Genomic DNA, 20,477 nt, shown 5'->3' on the forward strand with positions numbered 1-20,477 from the left:
GACTAAATGTGCTTTCAGATAAGCACCATGGGCTATCTGTGCAGGAAAGTATATTACAATCTTTTAAATTCAATCTCTCACTTTATAGGAGGGGGTCCCTGAGGCTCAGCTCAGAAAGATCAAGCAGGTTCTTTGGGAGCAGAGGTGGAATTAGAACCATGTGTCTCAACTAATCTAGGTTCCTAATCTAGAGCTCTTTATACTCACAGTGACTCAACACCAGAATAATTTCTCACTTTTATAGTCAGAGAAAGACTCTGTGAATTAATTAATCTTTTTATTTGGATTTGTTAATCTTTTTTTTTTTTTTTTTTTTTTTTTTTTTTTTTTTGCGGTAGGCGGGCCTCTCACTGTTGTGGCCTCTCCCCCTGCAGAGCACAGGCTCCGGACGCGCAGGCTCAGCAGCCATGGCTCACGGGCCCAGCCGCTCCGCGGCATGTGGGATCTTCCCAGACCGGGGCACGAACCCGCGTCCCCTGCATCGGCAGGCGGACTCTCAACCACTGCGCCACCAGGGAAGCCCTGTTAATCTTTTAAAATATGCAGAAGACTCATTTAACTTCAATACTGTATATGTCAGTACTGGGAAAATGCTTACAAAGAAGCATGTTGGAGATGTCTTCTAAAACAATTTGATGGGACTGGCCTGTAAAACTGCTCAATGATCCACAAGCTATGAATTTTCAAAAGAACATTAACTAGAACCATTAAATTTCCACCTGATTATCAAAGTGCTGTGGCGCTCAACTTGCTTGAACAAAATTCCCTTCAAGTCAGTCAAATCACTAGGGTTTGTCTCTGTTGCACTCCAAGTGTGTGCAGCACCTCAACAGGAGAGTTCAGAGGGACACAAAATTCCTGTGGAACACACAGGACTACTTATGCTCACCTTCTCTTGATACTTCTCCCTAATACATGGAACTGGCATTTCCCAAGTGAGTCCCTTAGAATGTTAACTTGGACTTGAAACAATGGTTCCATGATCAAGTAAATTTAAGAAACATAGTTCACTTGGTTTCTTTTATTATGCTAATTTGATTATTCATTCAACAAATTTTTTTTTCAGTGTCTACTATGTTCAGGCACCGTTTGGGGGGCTTAGGATACAGGGGTGAACAAAAAGGACACACATCTCTGCTCTCACGGAACTTAAAGACAATTCGGTGAATGTAGCTTTCTCCTTCTGTTGAATTAATTCTTAGGTTAATGCCCTCTTAAGAATTAATACTTAAGTTAAATTACCAGGAATGGAACAATGAATTACATAATTAATAATTTGCAATAATAATAAGCTCTATGAAGGAAAAACCCAAAGTGCTATGGGAAGATAAAAATAAGAGGATTTATTAGGAACTTGGTACCAGAATCTTTTGTGGAGGGTTGCTCGCCTTGATGAGATTCTGAATCTGGCTGTGGGTAGGGAGAACTTGGTATGTTGAAAGCCCCTCCTGATGCTTCCAGTCCCTTCCATTGCCCTCCCTTTCCTTCATGAGAACCCTAAACCACACCTCAGAGCTCCATTCCTGGGCAGAGCAAAAACCCAGCACAGCCAGCGGCTGTGGCCTCAGGCTCTTCCTCCCTCCCTAGGAGTTCTAGATGAGCAACAAGCAACAATGGGCCCTGAAAGCAGAGCCAAGTGATGGAAATTTAGTCAGGAGGAAGTGACTCAAGGCTCTCACCATTAAAGACTGACATTTCCTTTAAACTTGACAACTAACTAAACTTTTTCTGAAATGTAAAAAATAACTTATTTTTGTGACAAAAACCATGACAGTGTTCGTGATCTTTGATTCAGCAATCCCCCTCCTAGGAATTTAACTTAAGAATTAATTCAGGGCTTCCCTGGTGGCTCAGTGGTTGAGAACCCGCCTGCCAACACAGGGGACACGGGTTCAATCCCTGGTCCAGGAAGATCCCACATGCCACAGAGCAACTAAGCCCGTGCGCCACAACTACTGAGCCTGCGCTCCAGAGCCCGTGAGCCACAACTACTGAGCCCGCATGCTGCATCTACTGAAGCCCACACGCCTAGAGCCCGTGCTCCACAATAAGAGAAGCAACTGCAATGAGAAGTCCACGCACCGCAACAAAGAGTAGCCCCCACTCACCGCAACTAGAGAAAGCCTGCGCGCAGCAACGAAGACCCAACTCAGCCAAAAATAAATAAATAAAATGAATAAATTTATTTAAAAAAAAATTAATTCAACAGAAGAATAAAGCTACATACACCAAGTTGGTCGTTGTAATGTTAAATACAGTAACAAGGGGATAAAAGCAAACAATCTAAATATTCTACAGTTGGGAAACTGTTAGACTGTGGTATATTAACTTAGAATTATTAACTTATGGCCATTATGTCAACTGTAGAGAAATATGAAGTAACAGCAAGTAAAAGGCAGAGTACAAAGCTGTACATTAAAGAATACAAGCTATATAAAAATGGGTATGCAAAACACAAATGACAAGATTAAATGGAAAAGAGGAATCAATTTGCTAAGGTGGTAGGAAAACAGGATAGAAACCCATCATGAACTGACTTAAGCAAAAAGGAAAAAAATTCATTGGCTCAAATAACCAAGTCCTGGGTAGAGCAGGGCTGGCACTGGCCTTGCCAGTCTTGAAAGAGGGACAAAAATTGCCATCAGGACTTTGTCTGCCTCTCTCCTCACTTCCCTCTGCAGCAAAGCCTCTTTTCTCTCAAACTTCTTCCCAAAATAAGGAGATCTTCATCTCCCTAAGATGAGTTTAGATCCCTCTACACACATTCTTAATATATTCCAACTAGGATGAAAGTGCTTGCTCAGCTCCAGTTTAAGAACAATTCTGGGGAAGAGTTGGGATTGGGCTGGCTTCAGTCATGTGCCCATCCCTGGATGAACAATGGCTAAGCTACCATGATTAGTACCAACCTCTCAACCAGCCATGCGGTCAAGGAATATGGATCACTTAAGAAGCTGGTAACTTCCATTAGGATACTGTGTCTGGAGGAAGAGGAAAGCATTTCCCTGAAAGGAGAGAGGTGCTGCTCCAAGTGAAAATTAATTGGCACATTGTTCAATCTAACATTTTAGAAAGATGTCTTATTCTCTTAGTACCACTCCCAATAATGTTGTGATTTCCTAATGCAACATGCTTTACTATAATGCCACATAGTACAGTAAAAAGAGCACTACATTGAATGCCAGGAAAATGGATTCTCCTAGCTCTCCCATGAATCAGCTGTGTGTCCTTAAGCTAGTCCCTAAATCTCTCTGACTTCAGTTTCTTCATCCCTGCCAGAATACTGTCAACTCCATGAGGGCAGAAACCAAGTCTACCTGAAATGGAGATTTGCACTTGGGAAAAACTGTGGGGGCTTGGGTTAGGCAGAGGAAGAGGTTGAAGAAGTTGAACTATGGTATGGTTGCCAAAAGGCCTCAGCTGGTCCCACAGGAAACTCTGGGCTTAGAATGGCCTTTCAGAGTAGTCACAGCTTCCAGTGAGTGGGTCTACTTATACGTCCGTATAGACTGGATGTGTGCTATCCCTAGGGATGGACAGTAAACTTGGGCAAGGCAGTTGCTTGAGTCTCAGGTAATTCCTGGAGATAAATTCAGCTAAGAGCTGTTGGCAGCCAACACCCCCAGCTCCTGGGAGAATGAGTGCCTTGGTCCTGAAGGATGGCGACACACTACAGCATCCACTACAATCAACATATTCACAGCACCAATAGGTACAGTGCCTGGCACAGAGTAGGTGCTCATTAAATATTTGTAAAATGAGTACATTATATAACATAGAAGGTGTGGATTAGATAATCCCTTTTAGCGATATTGTGTACATCTATTTGTCTCCTGGAGGATATGTGGAAAAGGTGGTAAATCAAAATCCTCACAGTTTTTGTTATTATTGTTTTTAAATAAAGGAATGGAGATAGGAATAGGAAAAGAATATCTATTAAAATTAATGTTGACTAACCTGTTTAGCTAGAAAAGATAAAGCATTTTTTGTGATTGAGTTAATAGTAGAAAGCATTAAGGAAGCAATTACTATAGACATTACATAGAGTCAAACTGTGCCCTCCAATACAGTAGCTGCTAGTCACTGGAGGATAATTTAAACAAATTAAAATTCAATGAAATTTAAAATTTGTTTCCTCAGTCACACTAGCCACATTTCAAGTGCTCAGTAGCCATCTGTGGCTATTGGCTACCACATTAAACAGTGGAGATACAAAGCATTTTCATCATCGTAGGAAGTTCTATTGAACAGCACTGACCTACGCTGAATAGTTGTGTTCTTTTCCTTCATTCAGAAAAATCTAATTTACTCTCATGAATTTTGCTGCTCATTATTGTGACAGTGCTGGAAAGGGAGCAAGATTTTTAAAGGCTTGAGTGAAAAAGGATTGCCCCATAACCAAGTTTCTTCTTGGAAATCCAAGTAGTACAGGACAATCCCCAAATGGAATAAATATTTGTTGTCATTTCATGCTGTTCCTGCCAGCTGGATCATCTGGATGTAAGCAGGACAGAAGGCCCTGGGCTTCTGGAGTGAGCTCTGCTCCTGGCTGCCCATAGCCAGTGAGACATGACTGCTCTTTCAAGCCTCAAACTGTCAAGATGTAGACATTCAACAATCAGAGTTGTGTTCTTTTTAAAATGCCTCCTAGAATCTAGGCATTAGCCCAGATGTAATGTTGTCCCTTTCTTTATTAATTTTTTGACCTCTTATATTATTGAAAATTTTGAACATATACAAAAGTAGCAGATTCATGTTATGAATTCCCAAGTACCCACCAAGCAGTCTTAATAATGATCAAATCAGAGCATATCTTGTTTCATTTATATCCCTACTCCCTCTCTCCATCAGCATTAACTTGAAGCAAACTCCAGATACCATATCATTTCATCTGTAAATATTTTCCTATGTATTTCTAAAAGATAGGGATGTTTTTTAAAAATTATATTAACCACGATATCATGATAATGCCTAAAAAACCCTAATAATTCCTTAACATCTTCAAGTACCCAGTCATCCAAACAAGGTCCATACAATGCAATGGTTGATGTATCCTTTTACATCTTTAAATCTGTACGTGCTCTTCCATCTCTCTTTTTCTTTCTCACAACTTTATGTAGAGGAAATCAAGTCTTCTATCCTGTAAAGTCTTCCAGAGCCTGGACTTTGCTCATTGCATATCCATGGTATAATTTAACATGTTCCTCTTTCCCCTTTATTTCCTGTATATGGGTAGTTGGACCCAGAGGCTTGTAAGACATGTTTATACATTGTATTGTATGCTTCTATTTGGTTGAAGTATCGGATAATGATGTGATCAGTCATTGCTAATAATTGCCTAGAACCAATTAATTCATTTTAGGCAATAAACCCATGATATTCTAATTCTATCATTTTCTTCATTTACTAGCTGGAATATATCCATTTTAAAAAGACACTACCTCTCATTAACTATTGAGTTATCCATAGGTAAACATAACATAGGAAAGGCAGAATAAATGCTTGATTTTTTTCTCTTTATTACCAGTTTTCAAAAGAATTAGCTGATTCCTTACCATCCTCTAGGAGATTAACTGTGAGGTTTTGTTTGTTTGTTTTGCAGTATGCGGGCCTCTCACTGTTGTGGCCTCTCCCGTTGCGGAGCACAGGCTCTGGATGCGCAGGCTCAGCGGCCATGGCTCACGGGCCCAGCCGCTCCGTGGCATGTGGGATCTTCCCGGACCGGGGCACGAACCCGTGTCCCCTGCATCAGCAGGCGGACTCTCAACCACTGCGCCACCAGGGAAGCCCTAACTGTGAGTTTTTATTTTATTTTCTTAGTATCAGAAGAGGTAAACGTAGCTGATGTGTTTTAATCTATTGTAGTTATTTTTCTTACACAAATTGTTCCATCTTTGTCCGTTGGGAGCATCTTCAAGTTGGCTCTGGAGCCCTTTTGACATGACCTCAATAGTCTTTGATAATTTCTTTATTATCTAGTATAACAACATGTACCCACTTTCTAATCTGTTTGCTGTGATATTATCCCATATTCTCCTGCAAATACACCAGTCACTGATTGTGCCGTCTCAGAACCTGAGATATTTCTTATATAAGAACAAAGAGAGGCAATCGTTATATCTTTAATACATTTTGAATAATTTATATTCATTTATTTATCTAACAAGTAGTTATTGAGAACTGGCAATGTATTGGGCACTAGCATAATTCTCAATCCAGCAGGAAAGACTGACAATAAAATTCTATAAATAGTTATATGTAAGTGTGCTATGGTGAAAAGGATTGTAAAAGAAAAGGAGAGGGTGCGATGAGGATATATAACACCTGGTCTAACGTGTTAGGGAAGGCTTTCCTGAGAAAGTCAGTGAGAAGTGCAAATTCAAAGAGTAAGTAGCATGATAGTAGCCTAGCAAAGGGGTAGAGACAGAGCAGCATGTGCAAAGTCTGAAGGGGAAAGATACTTATCACATTCAAGGAACTGAAAGGTCTCCGTGAGCAGGATGGTGGTAAGGAAGAGAAGGTACATGATGAAGCTGGAAATGCAGGAGCGGAGGTCAAATCACGCAGGGCCCTGTGGGTCACATTCAGGATTTTAGGCTTTCTTCTAAAAGGGATGGGAAGCCATTGGAGAGTTTTAAGAGAGATACAACACAATCAGATTTTTATGTTTCAACTCTAGCTGTTGTGTGGAGAGTGAACTGGTCAGGGCAAGAATGAAAATGAAAACTGGGGGTTATTAAAGGTGAAAAATCAGTGTCTTGGACTAAGATGACAGTGGAAATAGAGGGAAGTAGACAGATTCCAGAGATTTATGGACAGCAAAAGGCCAGCTTCACGCTCAATGGGGAAACAATGGAAGCATTCTCACTAGATACAGGAGCAAGACAAGATGTCCACTGTCACCACAGTTATCTAATATTGTTCTAGATGTGTTAGTCAATGCATTTGGTCAAGAAGAGGGAATTAGTGGTGTCAAAACTGGAAAGGAGGAGTTATAAAGTATCACTATTGATAGATATGATTATATATCTGGAAACCCCAAGAGCCCCAAATGGAAAATCCATGATAAACAAAACAAGATTGCAATTAATGTATACAAACCAATAGCGTTTATGTACAAGAATAGCAATCAGGTGTAGTGGAAAGAACACTATTTATAGTGGCAACAAAAACAGAAAAATTCCCAGGAATAAACTTAGCAAGACATGCACAAGACCTATATGATGAAAACTTTAAAATGTTCCTCAGGAACACAAAAGAAGATTTGAACAGATGGAAAGGCCAGTAGTGTTCTTGGATAGGAAATCAGAAGATTCAATCACAAGTTATCAATTCTCTCTACATTAATCTCTACATTTAGAAACAGATACATCTTTGTTGTTGTTGTTGTTATTATTATTATTTTTTTGGCTGTGCTGGGTCTTCGCTGCTGTGCGCAGGCTTTCTCTAGTTGCAGTAAGCGGGGGCTACTCCTCATTGCGGTGCATGGGCTTCTCATTGTGGTGGCTTCTCTTGTTGTGGAGCACGGGCTCTAGCACGTGGGCCCCAGTAGTTGTGACTCACAGGCTCTAGAGTACAAGCTCAGGAGTTGTGGCTCACAGGCTTAGTTGCTCCACAGCATGTGGGATCTTCCCAGACCAGGGATCGAACCCGTGTCCCCTGCATTGGCAGGTGGATTCTTAACCACTGTGCCACCAGGGAAGCCCCTAGAAACAGATACATCTTTGATCACAATGGCAAACGTAATTTGGGTCACTCTATACGTGAAAACAGAAGCCAGGAGGTAATGAGGGGCTGAAATGCAAAAGATAAGTAGATGATGTTAGCTTAGTGTCTTTTTTATGGGAGTAGAGATGGAACAGCACGTGCAGAGGTCTGGGGGCTCAAACTACCTGTAACATTCAAGAACAGAAAGACCTGCATGAGGTGGACTGTGGTAAGGGAGGTTGAGAGGGTATGGGAAGAAGCTGGAAAGAGAGTGAGTCCAGAAGGGTGAATAGAGAGTGAGGCAGTGGAGACCAGGGAGGCAAGCAACTCTGTCAGGAAGACTAGCTGCTCAAGTGTGCTGGCTGGTGTTTCCTTCTTGAGGGAAGTATTCAGCCCCAGCCTGGTTCCCTCTAAGTAAGAGGGCAGCATAGGGATTCTTCACTGCTACCTTCAGGGTAGTGCTGTACATAAATCAGACCTTCATGAATGCCTCCTGAGATCACTGGGCTGAGAGACTTGCTCCTTCCTCACTCCCAGGCTCTCAATGGAAGTCGGTGACTTAGCAGTGTATTTTTCAGCCCTTCACTATATATACTGTTCTTTTCACAAAACATCCCCATGCTTGACTTAATACCAGTAGGGGAGGAACTTGGCAGTCCAGGAATGGGACAGGGCTAGAACCTCCACTCTCTCCAGGCCCACCCTACCGTGGTGAGATCTGCTGCACACTGGCTGGAGAACCAGCTGATCATGGGGGTACAGCTTGTGGTGAGGAATGGGGAAGAGCTAACCTGATATTTGAACAAGACCCTGCCCTCTTTGTCCAGTGTCCTGCCCAAGAGAGTTAACGAATGATGTGGCAGTACAGACCTAGGAAACACTATTTAACACACGTGCCTAATGCCTGATTTCCCAGAGAACTAATGTCCCAGAGAAGCTTGGGCCCTGGGAAGGTAACTTGAAGTCCATTTCCTGGAACAAAGGCCCATAGCAGTCCTGCTTCATGAGCTGCCAAGTAAAACTGTCAGAATCTATTTAAGAAAACCAGGCCAGTCTGGCTGTGTTTATTGAGAATAGCTACATGAGACAAAGGGGAAAAGAGTTTTCATTCCATTCATTCACAGATATTTACTGAGCGCCTACCATCTGCCAAGTCCTGTTCTAGGTGGTGGGCATACAGAAAAGAGCCAACTAGATGAAACACTCGTCCTCGAAAAGCTTGCATTCTAATGGGAAGAGATAGACAATAAAGATAACAGAGCAAATATGTATATATTAGAAGATGGTAAGTGCTACAGCTTCAATTCATGTAGAAAAATGTCTACAGGACATTTTTAGAACACAAGTGGGTGCTGGTAGAGAGCATAGATAAGGTGGATATTAGTTATCATATTAGGTATTAGGTAGAATGGTTAGGGAAGAGCTTTCTGAGAAGGTGACATTTAAGCTGAATCCTAAAAGATGAGGAGCCAGCCTTGTGAAGAGTGAGGGAGAGAGAGAAATGTTACAAAGGCCTGAGTTAGGCAAGAACTTGGAATGTTCAAAAAACAGAACTAACGCCCATTTCTTCAGTGTGCTAAGCTAGGGGAGAGATCCTAAACACAAGGCTGGGGAGGCAGGCATGCCTTGATAAGGGATGTGGGTTTCTCCTAACTCACTGTGCTCGTTGCAGCACAATTATCTATTCGACCGTAACTCTGCCCACTCAGAACTCACGGGCTAACTCTGCTGCCTGGCTTCGACTCAGAGAGGACATCTTAAGAAAGTCCCCGGAGTAGCCAAAACAGATGTAATAAAGGCTGTACTCTAAAGCTCACACACAACACCCTTCAGGGAGCTTCTGGGATTTTTCTCTCAGGTCATTTACTTTCATGTTAAATATGCTTTAAATAAATTTCCTCATCGGGTTTCCAAGCCCATAGCAGATTACAAGCAGCAGATTAGAAGTGGGGGGAAGGGCAGGCACTTCAGTGAGTCATTTTGCTTGGAAACCACCTTTCCGTGTGATGGACTTCATCCTGTACTCTAAGGACTCCAGGACCCCTCGGAACGCATTTATTGTATCATGATGTAGTGGCAAGAACACTGACGAACATCAGTCCTCGATGCACGCCCTGACCCCAGCTTTCATAATTCCATGTTCCCACTAGATGGGGAATGACTTAAGGACATCATGTCTTGGTCACCTCTGAGTTCACTCATAATCCATGCCCCTACTCCAAGCCAGGAGTAATGCTCATCATGTAATGGTGCTTGATAAATGGATCTTGAATGAATAAACAACAGTATGACGTTGGATAAATTACCCTCTCTGATCCTCAGTTGCCTCATCCGTAGAAGGAAATAGCATCACCACCTCAAGGTCTTACTTGGAGTGTTAAATAGCAATATATGTAGAAAGCACGATGTACGGTGTAACACACAATATACATGAAAGGTATTTTGCAACTTGGGGCTGAATCAGAGGTGTCCTTCAAAGGGTCAAGGGAACCTTTAGGTCCTTGTGTCTATGACTTGAAATAGTTGCCACTAGATGGCAATGTTTTCTTAAGGCACGTTGAACCATTTTTCAGTTTACCCTAACGGCCTTCAAACTGAGGGTTCTCATACCACTGGGAGTGCAAAATGCTTTCCGAGACGTGCTTAATTATGTATAGCTTTGAGGAAATCAACGTTCCCATCCTCAACTTCTCTGTGTCCTCTTTCCTAAAACTAACCTGCTTAGGAAAGTACCTGTGTTCACGATAACTCTTCTCCAACTTTTCAAAAAGAAAGGTATACCCATTATTCCTCCCAAATCTGATTTTTTGGCATCACCAGATGAATAATATCGTCTAGGGCATCGAACAAAGAGGAAGTCTCCTTCAACGATTAACAAGGAACCAGTCTTTCCTTATCTTTTACATACTTCTGTGAAGCGTGAAACTTGGCTTTAGAAATGGAGTATTTTGGCTCGTGCTGTTATGGTCTGAATAATATGTGGTATAGTGGGGTGGTGTAATTAAGCCTTCTTCTGTCCCCTAAGAATTATCAAAGAAAGCATTTACTTTAAGGAAAAGAAGCACAGAGAGCATCTTTTCAAAAATGCTAATCAATAGTTTCTCAAATACTTAAATATAATTATTTTTACCTATTCTCAATACTCATCCCAAAGTCAGGTCATTAGCAGGAAAGAAATATGTTGGAATCACCAAAGTAGTTGATCATTTTAGGTGTAACTATAATATTTTCCAGGGTCACCAAATTTTTCATGACACACTAGCTAAACAAACCAAGTTTTTACATGATTAAATTTCAAATTTGATGTGTTATTCAGTAAGGTAGTTAAAAACTATTTTTATGAAATCATATAATAAAATATTTATTCCAATTTTAATCAATTCTCATCTTTATTTCATCTTATTTAATATTGCCTATTTCTCATTAACAAAAATACAATTGTATGTTACATGCCAGATCAATTAATTTTTACAGTCTATATCTTTCCATTTCATTAAATCATGGGAAAAGTTTTATCATGATGTCTAATGAAATAATGGCGCTATTTCTGATTTTTATATTTGAGACTTATTTATTGTCAGAAGCCGAACCTCAGAGGTTGAAACAGACATATATATACATTTGACGAAAGAAATATCAGGACTGGTATCATATTCTCTGCTTTACAAATAGCTTATAATTTGGCTATTCATGACACTGCATTATTACAAATTAGGTAATGAAGAATAGCATATTGATTTATTACTTTGTTTTACTAACTTTAAAAATTGATTAATGAAAAAAAATAAATGAATTATATTAAATCTACCTTAAATTAATCTTGACCACTTTTAATCCTTACAACAACCCTTGAAATAGGTCCTATTATTTCCCCCACAGAGAGGTTAGGAATTTATCCACAGTCACAAAGTCAAAAAAAGGCTCCGAGTAAGCCAATATGAATGTCACCATAACCGTGTAGTAAACCTTAGGCAAGTTATACTTTATATAGTCCAACTTAACACAATAAAATAAGCTTGATCATCTGATTTCCAGCTTCACAGCAGAAAAGAAGAAAACTATAGTGGGGAGCAGAATCTTGGAGGGACAAACATTTTGACACTAGTGAGAAGTGACAGTCAACAGTCACTTGGAAAGCAATCCTCAAGATGAAAACTGAAAGTATTTTAGTGAAGGTGCTAAAAATCCTACCCTATATTGCTATTTTTAATTAAATTAATATGTAATGTCTACATTATGACTGTGTAAATATTTTTACTGAGTCACTTAATATACAGTTATTTAAGTTGGGCAACTTATTGTTTTCCCTGGAAGTAATAATTGCTTCATTTTCTCTATTACTTAGTTTTCCAGATACCTATTATTGATTAATTCTCAAACTCTGACATAACAGAAAAATGTCTGCTAATGTAGTCAAATTATTCAGGGACATTTTTTCTTTTTTTAAAAAAATTTATTTATTATTTTTGGCTGTGTTGGGTCTTCGTTGCTGCACGCAGGCTTTCTCTAGTTGTGGCAAGCAGGGGCTACTCTTCGTTGCGGTGCGCGGGCTTATCTTGCTGCGGAGCACAGGCTTTAGAGCACTTGGGCTTCAGTAGATGTGGCACGTGGGCTCAGTAGTTGTGACTCTTGGGCTCTAGAGCACAGGCTCAGTAGTTGTGGCGCACGGGCTTAGTTGCTCCACGGCATGTGGGATCTTCCCTGAGCAGGGCTCGAACCCATGTTCCCTGCATTGGCAGGTGGATTCTTAACCACTGCGCCACCAGGGAAGCCCAGGTACATTTTTTTCTTGAAGTCATCCTTCTGGAGCTTTTCATTCTTCTGCTTCAGTCTGGACAGGTTCTCTGTATGCCTGAGACTCATCTATCCTCCTAGAACTTCTCATCACTACTTTCCTATGTATTCTTTTATTTATCTTCTGTGTTCAACCCCTTGCTTCTTCGATTCCTTCTCTTTCTTGGTTTAATCCCTCAGTTTGGTGGAATACATTCTTTAATAACTTCCTGAGATATGATGAGTGGGAGATAATTTATTTGAACCTTTCTACATCTGAAAAAAGCTGTATTTTACCCTCAAGCTTGGTTAATAGTTTAGCTGACTATAAAATTCTTCATAATTTTGATGGCCTTTCTCAATTGCCTTCCAGATTCCAGGAAAACTCTTGAAAAGTCAGATGCTGTCCTGATTCTCAAGCCTTTAGATGTTACCTGTTTTTCTCTATGGAAGCCCCAGGGTTTTGAAGTTTCAGAATGATGGGTCTTGCTTTATTGGGATATAATTTATATATTATAAAATATACCCAATTTTAAGTATATAGTGAGATGAGTTTTGATACATGTATATAGTCATATAATCTCTGCCCCATCATGATATAAAATATTTCCAGCACTCCAAAAATGTCCCCCCTTGCAATTAACCCCCTACTCCCAACTCTTGGTGCCTGGAAATCACTGATTAGCTTTCCATCACTGTAGTTTTGCCTTTACTAGTATTCCATGTAAATAAAATCATACCATAGGTAGTCTTTGGTGTCTGGCTTCTTTCCCTTGGCATTAACTCTTTTGGGATTCATCCATTTTTTTGTGCACTCAGTAGTTTCTTTCCTTTTGTTGTTGAGTAGTATTCCATTATATCAAATATGACAATTTTTTTTATCCATTCATCAGAAGATGGACACTTGTGGTATTTCCAACATTTGGCTATTATGAATAAAACTGCTATTAACATTCATGTACAAATCTTTGTGTGAATCTGTTTTCGTTTCTCTTGGATAAACTCCACCTAGGAGTAGAGTTTTTAGGTCTTTGATAAGTGTATAGTTAACTTTATAAGAAATTGCCAAACTGTTTTCCAAAATGGTTATACCATTTTGCATCCCAGGCAGCAATATGTGAAGGTTCCAGATGCTACACATCCTCACCAGTATTTGATGTTGCAATCTTTTAAGTTTTAGCCATTCTAGTGGGTGTGTAGTGGTATCTCACTGTGGTTTTAATTTGCATTTCCCTAATTAACGCTGAGTAGCTTTTCATGAGCATATGTGTCATCTGTATATCTTCTTTGGTAAAGTGTTCAAATCTTTTTTACCAATTTTTTATTGGGTTGTCGGTCTTGTTATTATAGGATTGTAAGAGTTCTTTCTATATTCTGGATACAAGTCCTTTGTTTTATAAATATTTTCTCCCAGTCTCTGGATTGCTTTTTGTCTTAAAAGTGTCTTTTGAAGAGCAAAAGTTTTAATTTTGTTGAGTTCCATGCAGGGGATTGAATACTGTTCCCTCAAAATTATGTCCACCCAGAACCTCAGAAAGTGATCTTATTTGGAAATGTAATCAAGGTAAGGATTGAGATGAGATCACACTGAATTAGGATAGGCCCTAAGTCCAATGATACTTATCCTTGTAAGAGACAGAAAACAGCACCAAAGACACGGAGAAGAAGGCCATGTGAAGATGAAGGCAGAGATTGTGATTATGCTGTAAATAGGTTCTGGTACCAATCCAGTGTGTGGGGGTTTTTCCTCACACCACCAATTCTCCCACCTCAGATGGGTGTCCTGCAATTCAACTCAATTCTGACACTATCTACCCAGAGTTAGCATTAGATTCCACCAGTTAAGGGCTCAGTCCCATAAGGCTGCCTTCTACTCAGATGCCAGTTACAAGCCCAGGTATTTCTGATGACTGGCTTATAAATCATAGGCTCCCACATCCCCTGCCTTGGGTCTGATTAATTTGCTAGAGCAGCTCACAGAACTCAGAAAACCCATTTATTCACTAAATTACTTGTTTATTGCAAAGGATATTAAGGATGCGGATCAACAGCCAGATGAAGAGATATATAGGGTGAAGTCTCAAATAAAGGAGTCTGGGGCACAGCACGGTGCCATGTGGAGGCATGCTGGTTTTCCAACCTAAAAGCTCTCCTTTTGTTTTTTTATGGAGGCTTTATTACATATACATGATTGATAAACTCATTGGCTATTGGAGATTGATTTAACCTCCAGCTGCTCTTCCCTGCCCAGAGGTCAGGCAAGTGGGACTGAAAGATCCAACCCTCAAATCACTGGTTCTCCTGGCAACCATCCCCCTTTTCTTGGGTGGGGGGCATCCAAAACCCACCTGATTAACATAACAAAAGACACCTTTGTCACTCCCTCTACGCAGGAAATTCCAAGAGTTTTAGGAGCTTCCTGCCAGAAACGGGAGAGAGACCAAATATATATTTCTTATTATAAATCACAATATCATATGCTGCCACAAGCCAAGGAACACCAGGAGCCACCAGAAGCTAGAAGAAGCAAGGAAGGATTCTCCTTTGGAGACATCGAAGGGAGTGTGGCCCTTGCCACACCTTCATTTTGGACTTCTGGCCACCAGAAGTGTGAGAAAACACATTTCTGTTGTTTTAAGCCACCCTGTTTGGCACATTAGAAATCTAATACAATCCAATTTATTATTTTTTTCTTTTATAGTTCTGCCTTTTTGGTTCTATTTAAGAAATATTTGCCTTATATGAAGTCACTAAGATTCTCTCTCTTTGTTCTCTTTCCTCCAAAATTTTTATAGTTTTAGCTCTTACACTGAGGTCTATGATCAGTTTCACATTGATATTTTTTATGCTATGAAGTAAGAATTGGGGTTAATTTTTTTTCGTGTGGATATCCAATTATTTCAGCACCATTTGTTGAAAAAATTTATCCATTCGCCATTGAATTACCTAGGAATCTTGGTCAAAAATTAATTAGCCATGATTCTGTGGGCCTATTTCTGTACTCTTTATTCTGTACCATTGATCATCATTCTACTGATATCACGTCTTGATTTTACAACTTTAGAAAAAGTCTTGAAAATAGATACTGTAAGTCCTCCAACTGTGTTCTTTTTCAAAATTGTTTTAGCTTTTCTAGGTCTTTTGCATTTTTATCAAGATTTTAGAATCACCTTTGCTAATTTCTACAATTGGGATTTTGACTGGAATTGCATTGAATCATCGAGTTTCTTTTTTTTTTTTAGTTATTATTTATTTGGTTGCGCTGGGTCTTAGTTGCGGCAGGCAGGCTCCTTAGTTGCAGCTCACAATCTCCTTAGTTGCCGCACGCCGGCTCCTTAGTTGTAGCATGCGAACTCTTAGTTGCAACATGCATGTGGGATCTAGTTCCCTGACCAGGGATCGAACCTGGGCCCCCTACATTGGGAGCGCAGAGTCCTATCCACTGCGCCACCAGGGAAGTCCCCATTGGGCCTTAACTGAAGCGATTTTATGCCCAAGGGGATGTTAGGCAATGTCTGGAGACATTTTTGGTTTTCTCAACTAGGAGGTGCTGGAATCTGTAGACAGAGGCCAGAGGTGCTACTAAACATCCTACAATACACAGGACAGCCTCTTACAACAAAGAATTATCTGGCCCAAATGTCAATTGTTCTGCTGCTAAGAAATCTTGCATTGAATATATAGGTCATTTTTAGGACAGATGACATCTTAAGTGGAATCTTTTGACCCAGAAGACAATATTTCTCTCTACTTACTTGAGTCTTTAATTTCTTTTAACAATATTTTGTAGTTTTTGGTGTACAAGTCATGCACATTTTATGTTAAGTTTATCACAATCAACCATCACCACTATCTAATTGCAGAACATTTTCATTATCCCAAAAGCTGTACCTATTAAACAGTCACTCCCCATCTCCCTTCCTCCTGCCTCTAGCAACCACTAATCTGCTTTCTGTCTCTATGAATTTGCCTCTTCTGAATATTTTATATAATGGAACCATACAATATGTGACCTTTTGTGTCTGACCTCTTTCGCTCAGCATAATGTTTTTAAAATTCATCCATGTTGTAGCATGTATCATTACTTTATTCCTTTAAGGCTGAATTATATATATATACCACATTTTGTTTATCCATTCATCAGATGATGGACATTTGGGTTGTTTCCACCTTTTAGTTATTGTGAATAGTGCTCTATGAACATTCATTTATAAGTTTTTGTTTGAACATATGTTTTCCTTTTTTTTTTTTTTTGGCCACGTCACGCAGCTTGTGAGATTTTAGTTGCCAGACCAGGGACTGAACGGGAACTCTTGGCAGTGAGAGCGAGGAGTCCTAACCACTGTACCTCCAGGGAGTTCCTGAACACGTTTTCAGTTCTTTTGAGTATATACCCAGGAGGGGAATTGCTGGGTCACATGGTAATTCTATGGTTCACTTTTTTTTTTAATAGATAAGATTTTTTTTAATTTATTCTATTTATTATTATTTTTGGCCACGTTGGGTCTTTGTTGCTGCGTGCAGGCTTTCTCTAGTTGCAGTGAGCGGGGGCTACTCTTCATTGGGGTGCACAGGCTTCTCATTGGGTGGCTTCTCTTGTTGCAGAGCATGGGCTCTAGGCGCACGGGCTTCAGTAGTTGTGGTGCGTGGGCTCAGTAGTTGTGGCTCGCGGGCTCTAGAGCACAGGCTCAGTAGTTGTGGCACATGGACTTAGTTGCTCCATGGCATGTGGGATCTTCCCGGACCACGGCTCGAACCCATGTCCCCTGAATTGGCAGGCGTATTCTTAACCACTGCACCACCAAGGAAGCCCTATGTTTCACTTCTTGAGGAACTGCCAAACTGTTTTCCGCGGTGGCAGCACCATTTTACATTCCCACAAGCAATGTACAAAGATTCCATTTTCTACACATCCTTGCCAACTCTTGTTAATTTCCTTTTTTTTTTTAATTGTCATCCTGGGGGGTCTGAAGTGGTATCTCACTGGGATTTTGATTTACATTTGCCTAATGATTAATGATGTTGAACATATTTTCATTTGCTTATTGGACATTTTATATCTTTTTTGGAGAACTATCTAGTTAAATCCTTTTCCCATTTTTAAATTGGGTTGTTTGTCTTTTTTTTCTAAATATTGACATATGTTGTGAATTGTTTAATTAATTAATTTATTTATTTATTTATTTATTTATTTTAAAGAAGATGTTGGGGGTAGGAGTTTATTAATTAATTAATATATTTTTGCTGTGCTGGGTCTTCGTTTCTGTGCGAGGGCTTTCTCCAGTTATGGCAAGCGGGGCCACTCCTCATCGCAGTGCGCGGGCCTCTCACTATCGTGGCCTATCCCGTTGCGGAGCACAGGCTCCAGACGCGCAGGCTCAGCAGTTGTGGCTCACAGGCCCAGTCGCTCCACGGCATGTGGGGTCCTCCCAGACCAGGGCTCGAACCCATGTCCCCTGCATTAGCAGGCAGACTCCCAACCACTGTGCCAACAGGGAAGCCCTATTTATTTATTTATGGCTATGTTGGGTCTTCGTTTCTGTGTGAGGGCTTTCTCTAGTTGTGGCAAGCGGGGGCCACTCTTCATCGCGGTGCACGGGCCTCTCACTATCACGGCCTTTCTTGTTGCCAAGCACAGGCTCCAGATGCGCAGGCTCAGTAATTGTGGCTCACGGGTCCAGTTGCTCCGCGGCATGTGGGATCCTCCTAGACCAGGGCTCGAACCCATGTCCCCTGCACTGGCAGGCACATTCTCAACCACTGCGCCACCAGAGAAGCCCTATTTGTCTTTTTGTTGTTGAGTTGTATGTGTTCTTTGTACAACATATTCTAGACCCTTATCAGATATATGATTTATAAATAATATTGCTTCCATTCTATGAATTGCATTTTCACTCTCTTGACAGTGTCCTTTGATGCATGAAAGTTTTTAATTTTAAGTCCCATTTATCTATTTTTTCTTTTGTTACTTGTGCTTTCAATATCGTATCTAAGAAACCATTGTTGAATCCATGGTCATGAAGATTTAACCCTATGTTTTCTTATAAGAATTTTATAGTTTACCTCTTATATGTAAGTCTTTGATTTATTTTGAGTTAGTTTTTGTCTATGATGTCAAGTAAGGGTCCAACTTCATTATTTTGCATGTGGATATCTAGTTGTCCCAGCACCATTTGTTGAGACTATTCTTTCCTCATTGAGTGGTATTAACACTCATGTTGAAAATCAATTGACCATAAGTGTATGGGTTTATTTCTGAACTCTCAATTCTATTCCATTGACCTAAATGTCTATCCTTATGCCAGTACCACACTGTTTTGATTACTGTAGCTTTGTAATAAGTTTTGAAATTGGGAAGTGTGAGTCCTCCTGCTTTGTTCTTTTTTAAGATTGTTTTGGCTATTCAGAATCTCTTGCAATTCTATATGAATTTAAGAATTAACTTTTCCATTTCTGCAGAAAAGGCGATTGGGATTTTGATAGGGATTGCATTGAATCTGAAGATTTCTTTGGGTAATATCGCCATCTTAACAATATTAAGTCTTCTAATCCATGAACACAGGATGGCTTTCTATTCATGTATATTTTCTTTAATTTCTCTCAGCAAAATTTTATACTTTTCAGTGTACTAGTCTTGCACATTTTATATTAAATTTATCACCAAACAGTTCATTTTTGATGCTATTGTAAATCATATTTTTTAATTTTAATTTTTTGATTGTTTCTAGTAAATAGAAATATATAGCTTTTTGTACATTGACTTGTATCCTGTGAACTTGCTAAATTCATTTAGTTTTTGTAGATTCTTTAAGATTTTACATAGATTATGATGTCTTACATGAATAAAAAGAGTTTTACTTAGTGGAAGAGAAAATTTTTAAATTTTTTTTTTAACCATGTTGCACTATCTAGGACCTCTAGCACAATGTTCAATAGAAATGGCTATAGTGGGCATCCTTGCCTTGTTCTTACTCTTAGGGGGAAAGCATTCAATCTTATGCCATTAAGCATGGTGTTAGCTATAGGTTAATCATAGATGCCCTTTATCAGACTGGGGAAGTTTCCTTCTATTCCTAGAGTATTTAGCTAAATAGATGTTGAATCTGTGAAATGCTTTTATTTTAATCTATTAAGATGACCATGTGGTTTTTCTCCTTTAGTCTATCAGTGTGTTGAATTACGTTTTTGATTTTTGACCATTAAACCTTACATTCCTGGTAGAAATGCCACTTAGTCATAATACATTATCCATTCTATATATTATTGGATTCAATTCATTAATATTTCATTAACGATTTTACATCTATGTTTATGAGAGCTGTTGGTCTGTAGTTTTCTTTTCTTGTAATGTCCTTGATAGTTTTGGTATCAGGGAAATGCTGACTTCATAGAATGTGTTTAAAAATATTACTCTAACAGCAGAAACTAACACAGCATTGTAAAGCAATTATACTCCAATAAAGATATAAAAAAATTACTCTTCCTTCATTTTCTGGAAAGCTTTGTGTAGAATTGGTATTATTTCTTCTTTAAATATTTGGTAGATTTCTCAGTGAAGCTGTCTGGGCCTAGCATTTTACTGTGGGAAGGTTTTCCTCCCCCACCAAATTTCTTTTGTAGAGATAAGACTATTTAGGTTACATATTTCCTCTTGAATAAATTTTTTGTGTCTTCACTCTTTTTTTTCCCAATGAATTTGGCTCGAGGTTTGTCAATTTCGTTGACCCTCTCAAAGAACCAGGTTTTGGTTTCATGTTCTTCTCTATTATTTTCCTGTTTTCTATTTCATTGATCTCTGCTCTTATCTTTATTATTTCCTTTCTTTTGCATACTTTGGTTTTAATATGTTTTTCCTTTTCTAGTTTCTGAAAGTGGAAATTAAGGTCATTGATTTGAGACCTTTCTTCTTTTCTAATACAGGTGTCTAGTGCTATAAATTTCCCTTGAAATGCTGCCTTAGTTGCATTCAAAATGTTGATATGTTGTTGTTTTCATTT

Source organism: Mesoplodon bidens (genome assembly GCF_964165515.1).
Source record: "Mesoplodon bidens genome assembly, chromosome: 14".
NCBI lineage: Eukaryota > Metazoa > Chordata > Mammalia > Artiodactyla > Ziphiidae > Mesoplodon > Mesoplodon bidens.